This window comes from Triticum urartu, chromosome 2, assembly GCF_003073215.2.
Source record: "Triticum urartu cultivar G1812 chromosome 2, Tu2.1, whole genome shotgun sequence".
Classification (NCBI taxonomy): Eukaryota; Viridiplantae; Streptophyta; class Magnoliopsida; order Poales; family Poaceae; genus Triticum; species Triticum urartu.
Window position 1 is genome coordinate 167,271,593 of NC_053023.1, and position 11,816 is coordinate 167,283,408.

An 11,816-nucleotide genomic window follows, 5' to 3' on the forward strand; every position below is an offset into this window, starting at 1 on the left:
CTTTTGTTAAATTTTTTTGGAAAGACCCCCCCCCACGCTGAACCGACCGGACCAGCTAGCCAACCGTCCGGCCCAGCTAGCAAACTGGCCGGCCCAGGCAACCAGCCCCCCCACCGGTCTCCTTCTCCCTCTGTTCCCGTGGCGCGGTCGCTACAGGGGTGAGGTCGACCCCGACCACCTCGTCGGCCTCGCCGAGAGGATAAGGCCGCAGCCCCCCCATGGCCCCTCGTCGCCCAGATCTCCCCTCGCCTCCCAGATCGCATCGCTTCCTCTCCCTTCTCCAGCGCCGGGGAGAAGCGCCTGAAGCCGCCACCGTCTCCGAGCGTCGCCATGGCCCGTCAAAGCCGCGGCCATTGGCCTCATCGCACCCCACCGCCGTGCCCATCCGCACCGTGGGCCTCGTCTTCTTCGTCTACAGAACCAGGTTGTCGCCGGGGAGCCTCAACAACGCCGGTTGTGCCCGTTCCCCTCGCCGGTGCTTGCCTCGGCTACCTCAGCGACCTCCAGCTCCGATCCTCCCCGCGTCCACGCGAGCTCACCGTCGTCTACCTCGTTGTGAGCTCCCACGCCGATTCCCCTTCCCCTCTCCTGTTTTTGTCTCGCCATTGGTCGTCGTCCCGCGCACGCCAGCGCGACTCCGTGCCCGGGCCCCGTCCCCGCCGTCACGCCCAAGCTCCGAGGAGCTCGCGGCCGCCGTTGCGCCGATGCTGCAGCCGCCCGCCTTCCGCGTCCGCGGATGCGCCGCCGCGCTCGCCGGCCGTCCCCTCCACCCCGCTGCCATGTTCGAGCCACCGCCCGCGTAGCCCCTGGCCGCCGGCGCTCACGCCCGGCCCTCCCCCATCGCCCGGGCAGGCTACGGCCTCGGGCACGGGCGCCCCTCCGCCCCGTTTTCTCCTACAGCACCCCGCACCGGCGCCAAGCCACGCCCCGCTCTCCCGCCCCTCGCAATTGCTTCGGCCGGCCGCTCTTGGCCATGGCATCGCCTTTCTCTGAACGAGCACGAGCTCATCCGAACTGATAATGGGGATTAGCCCCTGTTCTTTTTGTTGTTTTTGTATTATTAAGAGTTAGCCTAATGACAGGTGCCCCCCCACTATTAGTTAATTAACTAAACTAAAGTTAATTAAGTTAATAGACACTGACAGGTCGGCCCCACGATCTAATTAGATTAACTAAAACATTTAGCTGTTCAGTCAATGACAGATGGGTCCCACAGGGGCCTTTGACCAGTCAACATTGACCAGTCAACTGCTGTCTGGGCAGTTGACTGGGCCCTCTGTCAGCCCCACACAGCCGCGGGCTGGGTGTACTTTTGGGTACACTTAGCATTTCTAATCTATTTTCAAAATATTATTAATTTCAGAAAATGGTTTAATCTTTGATAATTCATAGAAAATAAACCGTAACTCGGATGAAAATGTTTTCTACATGAAGGTTGCTTAGAAAAATCTAACGAATCCGAATACGTAGCCCGTTCGTCCGCCACGCATCCCTAGCATAGCAAACTCGCAACTTTCCCCCTCCGGCTCCTCTGCCCGAAAACGCGAAACACCGGGGATTCTTTCCCGGATGTTTCCCCCCTTCACCGGTACCACCTCGTACCGCGTTAGGGCACACCTAGCATCACGCTTTGTCATGTTATGCCTTGTGATGCTTTGCTTGCATTATATTTATTGTTTCTTCCCCCTCTTCTCTCGCTAGACACCGAGACCAACGCCGCTGCTACCCAGTACGACTATGGTGTTGACGACCCCTTTCTCTTGCCAGAGCAACCAGGCAAGCCCCCCCTTTGATCACCAGATATCGCCTACTCTTTTCTCTATACTGCTTGCATTAGAGTAGTGTAGCATGTTACTGCTTTCCGTTATTCCTATCCTGATGCATAGCCTGTCCTTGCTACTACTGTTGTTACCATTACCTGCTATCCTACTGCTTAGTATAGGATGCTAGTGTTCCATCAGTGGCCCTACACTCTTGTCCGTCTGCCATGCTATACTACTGGGCCGTGATCACTTCGGGAGGTGATCACGGGCATATACAATATACTTTACACTGTTACATTACCTGTGGTACTGTTCGGAGATGGGGGCTGAAGGGGCAGGTGGTTCCACCCAGGTAGTGGTGGGCCTGGGTTCCCGACGGCCCCCGACTGTTACTTTGAGGCGGAGCGACAGGGCAGGTTGAGACCACCTAGGAGAGAGGTGGGCCTGGCCCTGGTCGGCATTCGCGGATACTTAACACGCTTAACGAGATCTGGGTTTTTGATCTGAGTCTGGCCATTTGGTCTATACGCACTAACCATCTACGCGGGAGTAGTTATGGGTATCCCGACGTCGTGGTATCAGCCGAAGCCTTCGTGACGCCAGCGACTGAGTGGCGCGCGCCGGATTGGACCGTAAGCCTGCTCTTGTATTAAGGGGGCTAGTTCTGCTTCCGGCCGCGTTCGCAACGTGCAGGTGTGCTAAGGGCGATGGGCCCAGACCCCTGGGCGCTTAGGTTTAGACCGGCGTGCTGACCTCTCTGTTGGTCTAGGTGGGGCTGCGACGTGTTGATCTTCCGAGGCCGGGCATGACCCAGGAAAGTGTGTCCGGCCAAATGGGATCGAGCGTGTTGGGGAATGTGGTGCACCCCTGCAGGGAAGTTAATCTATTCGAATAGCCGTGATCTTCGGTAACAGGACGACTTGGAGTTGTACCTTGACCTTATGACAACTAGAATCGGATACTTAATAAAACACACCCTTCCAAGTGCCAGATACAACCGGTGATCGCTCTCTCACAGGGCGACGAGGGGAGGATCAGCGGTTAGGGTTATGCTATGCGATGCTACTTGGAGGACTTCAGTCTACTCTCTTCTACATGTTGCAAGACGGAGGCTGCCAGAAGCATAGTCTTCGAAAGGATTAGTTATCCCCCTCTTATTCTGGCATTCTGCAGTTCAGTCCACATATGATACCCTTACTCCATTTGATACCCATGCATATGTAGTGTAGCTCCTTGCTTGCGAGTACTTTGGATGAGTACTCACGGTTGCTTTCTCCCCCTTTTCCCCCTTTCCTTTCATTCTGGTTGTCGCAACCAGATGTTGGAGCCCAGGAGCCAGACGCCACCTTCGACGACGACTCCTACTACACCGGAGGTGCCTACTACTACGTGCTGCCCGCTGACGACGACCAGGAGTAGTTAGGAGGATCCCAGGAAGGAGGCCTGCGCCTCTTTCGATCTGTATCCCAGTTTGTGCTAGCCTTCTTAAGGCAAACTTGTTTAACTTATGTCTGTACTCAGATATTGTTGCTTTCGCTGACTCGTCTATGATCGAGCTCTTGTATTCGAGCCCTCGAGGCCCCTGGCTTGTAATATAAAGCTTGTATTATTTTAAATTTGTGTCTAGAGTTGTGTTGTGATATCTTCCCGTGAGTTCCTGATCTTGGTCGTACACATTGCGTGTATGATTAGTGTACGGTCAAATCGGGGGCGTTATAGTTTGAATCCTCCAAACCCTTCCCTTTACATTCTTGCAAGTTGCATGCTTTACTTTCCGCTGCTCATATACTCGTTGCATGCTTGCTTGAATTGTGTTAAGATTGCTTGACTTGTCCAAACTTGCTAAAATCTGCCAAGAACTAAAATTGGGAAAAGGATAAGTTTTATTTGGTCAAGTAGTCTAATCACCCCCCCTCTAGACATACTTTCGATCCTACAAGTGGTATCAAAGCCTTAGTCTCCATTTTCTTTGATTTCCATAGCTTTTGATAGTCATAGCCTTGGTTTCACAACCTAGGAGAGTATGGCGTCTAGCGAGGGAAATTACCACCGTAGAGGTCCTTAATTTGATGGTACTAATTTTGCTAGTTGGAAGCATAATATGAAAATGCATATTCTTGGACATAACCCCGCCATTTGGGCTATTGTGTGTATTCGCTTGCAAGGTGAATTCTTTGATGGGAGAGAACCGAACCGTGAAGCTACCACGGAAGAGTTGAAGATGCTGCAATACAATGCTCAAGCTTGTGATATCCTCTTCAACGGATTGTGCCCCGAAGAATTCAACAAAATCAGCCGTCTTGAGAATGCAAAGGAAATTTGGGATACTTTGATTGATATGCATGACGGTACCGACTCCGTCAAGGAATCCAATTTGGATGTGCTTCAAAGTCAGCTTGACAAGTTCAAAATGAAGGATGGTGAAGGTGTCGCTGAAATGTACTCTAGGCTTGCTCTTATCACAAATGAGATCGCCGGCTTAGGAAGTGAAGAGATGACCGACAAATTCATCATCAAGAAGATCCTAAGAGCTTTGGACGGAAAATATGATACCGTATGCACATTGATCCAAATGATGCCCAATTACAAAGATCTCAAGCCAACGGAAGTCATTGGAAGAATTGTTGCTCATGAGATGTCACTCAAGGATAAGGAGGAGCTCCATAACAAGTCAAGTGGTGCTTAGAAAGCCTCATGTGAAGCTCCCACATCTTCAAGTGAGAAACAAATCTTCAATGAAGAACTGAGCCTAATGGTGAAGAACTTCAACAAGTTCTACAAGAGTAGAAGCAAAGAGAGAAGTTCCAAGTTAAGGTCCTACAATGACAAAAGATCTTCTAGTCGAGAGCGAAATTGCTACAATTGTGGAAGACCCGGACACTATTCCAATGAGTGTACGGCACCCTACAAGAGAAAAGAAGATTCTCCAAAAAGAAGAAGTAGAAGAGAAGAATCGCCATCAAGAGAGAGAAGGAGTAGAGATGATCGTTATGAACGAAGAACATCCCGGAGAAGGAAGGATTCGGAAAGGAAGGACAAGTCATCAAGGAGCTACACAAAACGAAGACATCAAGCTCATGTTGGTGAATGGGTATCTTGCTCCGACTCCGACAATCACTCCGAGAGAAGCTATCACTCCGACTCCGAATATACTCAAGATGAAGGTGTTGCTGGTCTAGCACTTGTGTCAACCAACTCCTACGACATATTTGATTCACCAAATGAAGGACTTGGAAGGTGCTTCATGGCTAAAGGCCCAAAGGTATCACACCCCGAGTATGTTGATTTCAATAGTGATGAAGATGACTTGTTAGGTGATGATGATTTACTTGTTGACAACTCTAGTGATGAATACTATGATGAAACGTCAATTAATCATGCTAATCAAGATAAAACGAATGACAATGATAAGGAGAATATTGAGTTTCTAACTAAAGAACTAAACATTCTTAAGTTAGCTCATGAAACGATCTTAGGAGATCATCGAGAACTTTTAAGGACTTATGAGAAATTATGTTTTGAAAAGCTCAACCTTGAGCAAGAGCATGAGTTCTTAAAAGCAATCAATGATGATCTTCGCAAGAAAAGTTCTTGTTACAATGCCAAGCGTTTACTCTTATCCACTTACATGCCTCAAGTCAAGTCTAGTAACAAGAACAAGAAAGATTCTTCCTCTAGTAGTAACAATAATCATGCTCAATCCAATGTTGTTGCTTCTGGTAGTTCTCTGGATTCAACTAATGATTCTCTTAGCCAAGTTACACTTGAGCAAGAAAATAGCTTATTGAAGGGAATTATAGAGAAAGGTGTTTACAAGAGCCTTGCCGAGAGTAAGCAATTCGAGGAGATTGTACGCAAGCAAGGAAGGCATTGGAAGAACCAAGGTGTTGGTTTTGAACGAAAGTTCAATGCCAATGGAGTTGAGTGGGAAGAAGATCAATACCCCAAGACGAAGTTTGTTCCTCAACAAAAGAAGTATGATCCTACTTCCTTCAAAGGGCACAAGCTCAAGATGATCTTCCACCACAAGACCACAAGCAAAAAGGAAAGGATAAGCTTCAAGAGGAGATTAATGCATTTGAAGAAGATCCTAAGGCCTTGGTCAAGTGGGTTCCCAAGGCTACATCAAGTTCTACTTCATCAAGTACAACTACAACTCCAAGGATTCCCATCAAGATGATGTGGATCCCAAAGAAGAAGAACTAGAGAATTCCTGAGGGTGACTCCGCCAACATACTTCACTCTTATCATTTTGGCAAGAACAAGTGCAATCAACTTCCACATCTTGCACTAGTTCAAGGAGTCACAAACCCTCTTGTTGGTAAGACAAGGGACAAGGTAACCTAATGCTTTCATAGACATCATCTTGTGTATGCATCACTATATGTCTATGGATATCCTTGTTTGTTCCTTGTGGGACTAACCTGTGTAGGCATTGAAAGTGCAACTCACTCCAAAGGATTGCTCAAAATGATCTACATCAACATTGAGCATCCACATCTTCAACACCTACATGAAGTCATCATCGACAAAACCCAAGGTTAGTTCACCCCTCTTAGGGGGGATCTCACATCTAGGGGGAGCTTTACTCTAAGAATTGATCTAAAGCAACTCTAATGGTGTGAACACAACAACGCTTTATGTAAAAGTGGTAACCCCACTTGTGCTTAAACGATGAGTATGACCTATGATCAAATGTTCCCATTTGACTCCTAAGTCAATATACTCATATATAGATGACCAAGTCATCGCCAATTGCTTGATAGATGCTAGAATTGGTTGTGCATGCTTTGCCACATATTTCATTTGCCATTTTATTGTGTGAGCATGTTGGTTGCATAATTTACTTATTCGAGGACATCCACTTGTTGTTTTGATTGTTTGGTTCCTTTTTCTTTTGCCAAGTGGATGGACAAGAATGCCTAAGAACCTTCTCTAGCTATCTATGCTTTTCTTGTCTCAAACTCTGTTCATGCTACATCACAAAGTTTGATCAAGTCAGATTCGAACCACTCTGTGTGAGGAGCACTCGGAGTCCCCGATTCATCATAGACTTAAACTTCTAAAACTTCTTTGTGTGTTTCAGTCTGACCGATTCATCCATTTCGGTCATACCGAGATCACTAAGTAGATCTAGGTTTTCAATCTCGGTGCAACCGATTTGAACTTTTCGGTCCCACCGAGTTGTAGTAACTGCTTGCAGTTATGCATCTCGGTGCCACCGAGTTGTTCCACTCGGTCACACTGACAGGGCCAGGCTATATATATTCCCGGGCCAAAATTTGGAAAATTCTCCGAACCCCTTCGCCCGCGCTCAGCCTACTCTGCCTCCCTGGGTCTCCGGATCGTCCTCCTCATCGCCAGCCGCCTCCCGCCGCTGGTCTTCGCCGCCGTCAACGAAAATCGTCTGCGCCGTTGCCGCCATAGCAGGTCCATCGCCACACTTAGGGTATGGACTTGATCCTTGTGCTAATCTCACTCTGATTCCTAGCATATTTTTTTGCCATGTATCTTGCCACGATTGAGATCACTCTATCCAGCGAAATCACTCCGTAGTTTAGTTGTGGATTGAAAATTTAGGGTTAGGTTTCCGCCGAAATCATCTCGGACCAACCGAGTTGTTGAAATCGGTTCCACCGATTTGGCTAAGGCCATTGCACATGTGATTCTCGATCTGACCGAGAATTGCAAATCGCTATGACCGAGTTCAATTCTTTGTGACACCCTAGCAGTCTCGGTGCCACCGAACTATGACTCGGTCTAACCGAGTTCACTAGTTTAGGTTCCAAAAGTTGCTTCGGTATCACCGAGTTTTCAAATCGGTAGATCCAAAATGCTTTCTGTGGAAAACTAAAACTAAGTTTTTGACTCATTCTTTTGCAAAAACCTCTGCACTTCTGATGCTCATCCAATCTATCTCATCTATATCTATTCACAGGGTCTGCTGTCAGTGTTTGCATCATGTCAGATCAGAGTGACAGTCAGAACAAGTCTGAGGAGCAAGTTCACATGAGTGGGGGCACTAGTCCCTCTAGCAGCTATGAAGATGGAAGCAGGAGTACACCCAGCAACTTGCCTAAGGCAGCCACCAGGACCAGAAAGAAGAGAACCTTAGATTCTGAGGATGAGGACTATGTGGCTGTTGAGGAAGAGGCCACCTCAAAGAGGAAAGTTCTGAAAAAGTAATATGGCACACCTGCTGCAACTAAGCCAGGTCTGAAGACTAAGATGCCAGCAAGAAGACAACCCATGTCTAAGGCAAGGAAAGTTGCCACAGGAGAAACAATGGAGTTCACTCTTGAACCCAAGGAAACTGGAGATGGTAAGAAAAGGAAAGAAAGGGTCAAGAAGACCATGTCCAGAGTAATTGGGAAGCCCTCAATGATGGAGATGAAGAGGAAGAGGTTGCTGCACCAGCACCTAAAGCTCAAAAGCTTATGGGAGATGCTATAAGATCAAGGCCTGCCCCATCTAAGCCCAAAGAAGCTCCCAATGCAGCTGCTCCAAAACCCAAAACTGCACCCAAGAGGAGTACAAGGAATATTCCAGCTGCAGAGAAGAACAAGGCCCCAGTGCCTGAAGGTGCTATAGAAGAAGAAGATGATGAGTCACATGTCTTGAGGAAGTTGAAGCCCAAAATTCCAGATCACAATGATGCTCATCCAGTAGCTGAGGACATGAAGCTCAAGAAGGATGCAGGACTCAAACAGTGGAGATTGACTGATCCCTATGCAGTCAGGAGAAGAACTGCTGTGGACTACAGGTTCCATACAAAGGAACAACAGGACTTCTATGAGACAGTGTTGCTTGACAAGAAGCCTATAGTCTGTGATATGAGATGGGTGGACTGGGAGTACATCAGGGAAAATGAAGAACACTATCCTGGAGTCTATGATAGTTTCAAGTCTTGTGGAGTAGAGGACTTTGTTGGGCAGAAGCTCACAAAGTGGAATGATGAGCTTATTATGCACTTCTACTCCACAGCTCATTTCTACCCAGATGGAAGGATTGTCTGGATGTCTGAAGGTACTAGGTACCAGTCAATGGTTGAAGAATGGGAAAAATTGATCAATGCTCCTAAGGAGAATGAAGATGACTTGGATGTCTATGCCAAGAAGAAGAAGGATCACAACACCATGACACATATGTACAGAGAGATCCCAGATGCTACTCTTGAGACACACAAATTTGGATCAGTACATTACCTTCTGTCAGGTTTGCCAACAATCAACTGGATCCTCAGGCACACTCTATTGCCAAAGTTAGGTGATCACAAGATGATCAGAGGCCATGCAATTAACCTGCTTCACATATTTGATGTGCCTCAAAAGTTCAAATTCATGAGCCTAATTGTGGAAACTATAAAGAGAACAACTGCAGATCAGAAGAGAAGTTGTGGGTATGCCCCACAGATCCAGGAGCTAATCAACTCCAAGATGGGCACTGGCACATATCTCTTGGACAAGGAACATATGACCATCTACCCAGACTTTGAGGACAACACTGTGGTAATGGATGAGAATGAACCATCTTCTGTGCAAGCACAAGCAAAGAGGGAGAAGGCAAGGACTGAAAAGGCTGCAAAGATGCCAACCATTGATGAGGCATCTCAGTATCTTCTGGAGAGCAAGCAAGATCAGCTTGGCTACTTGATTGCCTCCACTCTGAGGATTGAGAAGGGATTGGCCACCCTGACTCAAAACCAGGAGAGCTTGGAGAGGATCATGGAACAGAAGTTCTGTGATTTAGATGTGAAGATCATAGAGATACAGTTAGTTGTTGAGCAACTTCAGGATGAAGTGCAGGAGAAGAAGGGCAAGTCTACCACTGATGCTTTTGCTAGAGTGCCCAGAGGACAGAGATCTGCTGTAGTGCCAGTTACAGACACCAGAGCAACTTCATCTGCACCAGCTACAACTTCAGTGCCACCAGCTCTAGCACCCACTCCACCAGCTCCATCTACATCAACTGATGCCTTCGTCCTTGGAGTTTTATCTACACCACCACCTGAAGACCAAGCCAGAGAGTCGATCTAGCACTATGCATTTTTATGAACTTTTTGGTAACTTGTTGCCAAAGGGGGAGAAAATGTATAGATCATAGGCTTCGAGAGAGAGTGTTGCTCTTTGTTCTCTCTTGTTGTTTGGTGGTTGAACTTTGTTATTTGCTTGTTTGAGATACTTTATGCTTTGTGTGATACTTGGATGATCATGTGTTTGGTCTTATGCTACCTTAATGCTTGTTGGATGACATTATCCTTTTATATCCCATATGATCATTCACTTTGCTTGGTGATGAGTGCATGTATTTAATTATTATCATTTTGAGCGCTCCACCAAGATGTATGTGACATGTAAGAGTAACCCATGATCCTAACTCATTATGCATTTGCAGTCCAAAGCAATCCAAGAGGAGTACAAGGAATATTATCGAGGCCCTAGTGCCTAAAGTGTTGGGTTTCGTAGTAATTTCAAAAAAAATTCCTACGCACACGCAAGATCATGGTGATGCATAGCAACGAGGGGAGAGTTTGATCTATGTACCCTTTGTAGATCGACAACGGAAGCGTTTGGTTGATGTAGTCGTACGTCTTCACGGCCCGACCGATCAAGCACCGAAACTACGGCACCTCCGAGTTTTAGCACACGTTCAGCTCGATGACGATCCCCGGACTCCGATCCAGCAAAGTGTCGGGGAAGAGTTCCGTCTGCACGACAGCGTGGTGACGATCTTGATGTACAACTGCTGCAGGGCTTCGCCTAAGCACCGCTACAATATTATCGAGGATTATGGTGGCTGGGGCGCCGCACACGGCTAAGGAAAAGATCACGTGGATCAACTTGTGTGTTTCTGGGGTGCCCCTGCCTCCGTATATAAAGGACTAAAGGGGGGGGAGGTTGGCCGGCCAAGGAGGGCGCGCCAGGAGAGTCCTACTCCCTCTGGGAGTAGGATTCCCCCCCCAATCCTAGTTGGAATAGGATTCGCGGAGGGGGGAAAAGAGAGAGAGGGGCCGGCCCCCTCTCCTTGTCCTATTCGGACCAAGGGAGGGGAGGGGCGCGTGGCCCATGAAGGGCTGCCTCTTCTCTTTTCCACTAAGGCCCATCATGGCCCATATAGCTCCCGGGGGGTTCCGGTAACCTCCCGGTACTCCGGTAAAATCCCGATTTCACCCGGAACACTTCCGGTATCCAAACATAGGCTTCCAATATATCAATCTTTATGTCTCGAGCATTTCGAGACTCCTCATCATGTCCGTGATCACATCCGGGACTCCGAACAAACTTCGGTACATCAAAATGCATAAACTCATAATATAACTGTCATCGTAACCTTAAGCGTGCGGACCCTACGGGTTAGACTGTGACAACCGAGACATGTCTCCGGTCAATAACCAATAGCGGAACCTGGATGCTCATATTGGCTCCTACATATTCTACGAAGATCTTTATCGGTCAGACTGCATAACAACATACGTTGTTCCCTTTGTCATCGGTATGTTACTTGCCCGAGATTCGATCGTCGGTATTCCAAATACCTAGTTCAATCTCGTTACCGGCAAGTCTCTTTACTCGTTCTGTAATACATCATCCCACAACTAACTCATTAGTTGCAATGCTTGCAAGGCTTAAGTGATGTGCATTACCGAGAGGGCCCAGAGATACCTCTCCGACAATCGGAGTGACAAATCCTAATCTCGAAATACGCCAACCCAACATGTACCTTTGGAGACACCTGTAGAGCTCCTTTATAATCACCCAGTTACGTTGTGACGTTTGGTAGCACACAAAGTGTTCCTCTGGCAAACGGGAGTTGCATAATCTCATAGTCATAGGAACATGTATAAGTCATGAAGAAAGCAATAGCAACATACTAAACGATCGGGTGCTAAGCTAATGGAATGGGTCATGTCAATCACATCATTCTCCTAATGATGTGATCCCGTTAATCAAATAACAACTCTTTTGTTTATGGTTAGGAAACATAACCATCTTCGATTAACGAGCTAGTCAAGTAGAGGCATACTAGTGACACTTTGTTTGTCTATGTATTCAC